Genomic DNA, 2,904 nt, shown 5'->3' on the forward strand with positions numbered 1-2,904 from the left:
AAACTCTTCACGCCTTATCGTTACGAGAAACTGTCAAGCTGTTTCAGAGAGTGTATCCTCCTGATCAGAGAAACAATTAGGTTCACATTTCAGTGACGGTCAAAATTGGTTCATGTGCGAAGTAGAAGATCGAGTGTCAATACTTTCGAGAACGTTACCACCTACTTTGAAGGACGATCCACTAAGTCAGTAGCTTCACCTGTCCTGTGATTACGAGAGTCAAACCAGATTATCGGAGAGTAAATGCGCTATACAGTATAGGCAATAGACACCTCAGTTCACGGTTTGAGTATTAACACTATTCCTACCGACATTTCACGTATACCTATTCCTACCGCGGCCGGTCAAATGAGCGGTCTTTCACAACTTACATTTTTCAACATTGAATGCAGACCAATAGCCAGTTTATCAGAATAAAAATATATTTTCTTTTATTCAACAGTGCAGAATCTACATTTTATTCTTTCTCGTTCCATTTTTCCAAATGGGCTTCTCAACTGTACATTTTCCGCATACGAACTTTTTACATTTACGACAGATTTTGTACGTCTTATAATGTTTACAATACCTTATCTGACATGTTTTCCGTTCACAGGAGCCTGTATCTGAACATGCGAATTGTTATAGTTGATTTTCATTGCCGAGCTCTTGTAGGTATTCGATGGCATGTTCTTCTGCGAATTGGAATTGAAATTCCTGTCCTGTAATTTCTCCTCCCGAAGTTTCTTCATATAACGCCAATGCAATTATCCCGGCAAAATTCAAGATATTAAAAAATACTTGGAAACGCCATATCCGAGATTTACATTTTACCGAATAATTTCTGGCCGTTTGATCGGTCATATCTACGCCAAATTTGGTGCTATTATACAATTGAATTGTCTCCGGTGTTCGGGTGTCATTTTCTCCAACTTGTACGGAGTTGTGCGATGAACTGAAAACTTGATCTTTCATTGTTGGTTTGGCTTTGTAAATTGTCAACATACAATTATTTTAGCGACAGAGTTTGATTACGAAAAGTGCCATGTCGTTGTTTTTCAGTTTTGCCAGTCTTGGTAGCTCTTTTCAATTTGCACTAATTATCGCAACAATCGTAGTTTTTTTTGCTAAAAGTTTTGTTGCTAAAGGTTGGCTTGTATAAAAGTTGTCTGTGGTTATATTTTTTCCACATGCTACATACGGTTCTGCTAATTTAATAGTGACAAACTCTCCAAGAGAAACTGAGGGTTCTATACTTTCATCTTTTCCCAAATATGGAAAGCCGTTTATTATATATTTGCTACGTACATCGTATACTATCCAGAATTTTAGACCAAATTTGTCCGGCTCATTGGGCATGTATTGAGTGTATCTACACCTTGCTTTGGTAGGAAACAATTGTTCGACTATAGTAATATATCGACCTGGTTTATGGCAATTTTGACTGTTGTCAATAAACTTGTACCAGACTTCGGAAATCATAGCGAATATGTCGGTATGTAACCGTTCGTTTCGTTGATTTCTGTCATCAAATCGAATAAATCTCATAATCTCCGTAAAGTCATGTCTGCTCACAGTACTTGAGAAAAAAGGCGGGCCCCACTTTCTATTCCATAGAAGTGATATATCTATATCCTTAGCCTCATATGCGCCGCGTGCATACATACTTGCAAGCAATGCATACAACTAAGCAGTAGACTGTCCCTATTTATATCCCAACAATCTAATTGCTTCTGCCTCTGTGCACTTTCTCATATGTTCGATTACATTCCTATAAATTATCAGAGAAAATGCTGTCCTAACTTCGCCTTTCATAGTATTACGTTTACTGTACACAGTCGGGCCTGATGTTCCCCTAAAGATATGACCAGATGCTTTCCAAGGATTATGCCCTATTTTTGCTTCTTGCCAGACAGTTCCGACCATCGCAATTTCGCTTATCTCTTCCTCATTCGCACTATCGGAACTAACTAAAAATATCCTTCTCTTTCGTCGTCTACGTACGTTCGAAATATTCCCTTCGTCCTCGTCCGTCTTCGAGTCGGTTTCAAATGGATCATTATTTTCCGTGTTGTCATAATCCGTATCCTGAATTTCCTGGTCATCTTCAGATCATTCTGCATAGATATCATTTATACTCTCTAATAATACTTTCGCACTCCGCAAGCGTCTTGATGTTTTGGGGTAAATATTTAACGGAGGAAATAAAAACTAAAATATGAAAATGTATATCACAGTAGATGAAAAAATGAATAACATATAAAGTGGAAAACTTACTGCGACGTATTATTAGTCTTGCTCACTACTCTGAAAGTTGCACTTATAACACGTTACGATATAAAATATAACAAAATAATAATGAAAGACTGCCAAGTATGCTCCTTGTGACTTTCACGTTTCGATGCACTCTGTTCGAGTCGCAAGACTAAACTGATTTGAATTCCTCAGAAGACGTCTATACATTACTTTCAGTTATAAGTTTATTTATTTTACTCCATAATGGAGAAGATGGCGTCAGAGCATTCGAGGATCTGGACCGTATCGAATATCAATCAAGCAAATAAACAACGATAACCCGATAATCGAGCGAGAACTGTAAACACTTGGAGGAGCCGTAAACCATTTTCTGGACGGCATTTCGCGGATAAAATCGTGCCACAGCTACCTTACCTTTCGTTTGTAACGACTTTATAGTTTGGGCAATGAGTCTTAGAGAGGAGCAGTTGCAAAGATGCAAAAATTATACTGCCGGTCAAATGACCAGTTATGGTACGTTAGACAGGCTACAAATATTTCTCAGAAAATATACAATAAAAAAATAAGTGCATATTGAAAAATGAACCATACATATATATGAGGAAAGGTCGTAAAGTTTAAATGCAAATCACTTACGTTGAATGTATGATATTCCAATTGAAAATATAT

At 37.4% G+C, this 2,904-nt stretch overlaps 1 pseudogene; it reads right to left on the reverse strand.

Moving 5' to 3' along the window:
- Positions 1-569: 569 nt before the first annotated feature.
- Positions 570-2,477, reverse strand: LOC143220729 (uncharacterized; annotated as a pseudogene).
- Between the last annotated feature and the right edge of the window lie 427 nt (positions 2,478-2,904).

The sequence above is a fragment of the Lasioglossum baleicum genome, unplaced genomic scaffold (genome assembly GCF_051020765.1).
Source record: "Lasioglossum baleicum unplaced genomic scaffold, iyLasBale1 scaffold1484, whole genome shotgun sequence".
NCBI lineage: Eukaryota > Metazoa > Arthropoda > Insecta > Hymenoptera > Halictidae > Lasioglossum > Lasioglossum baleicum.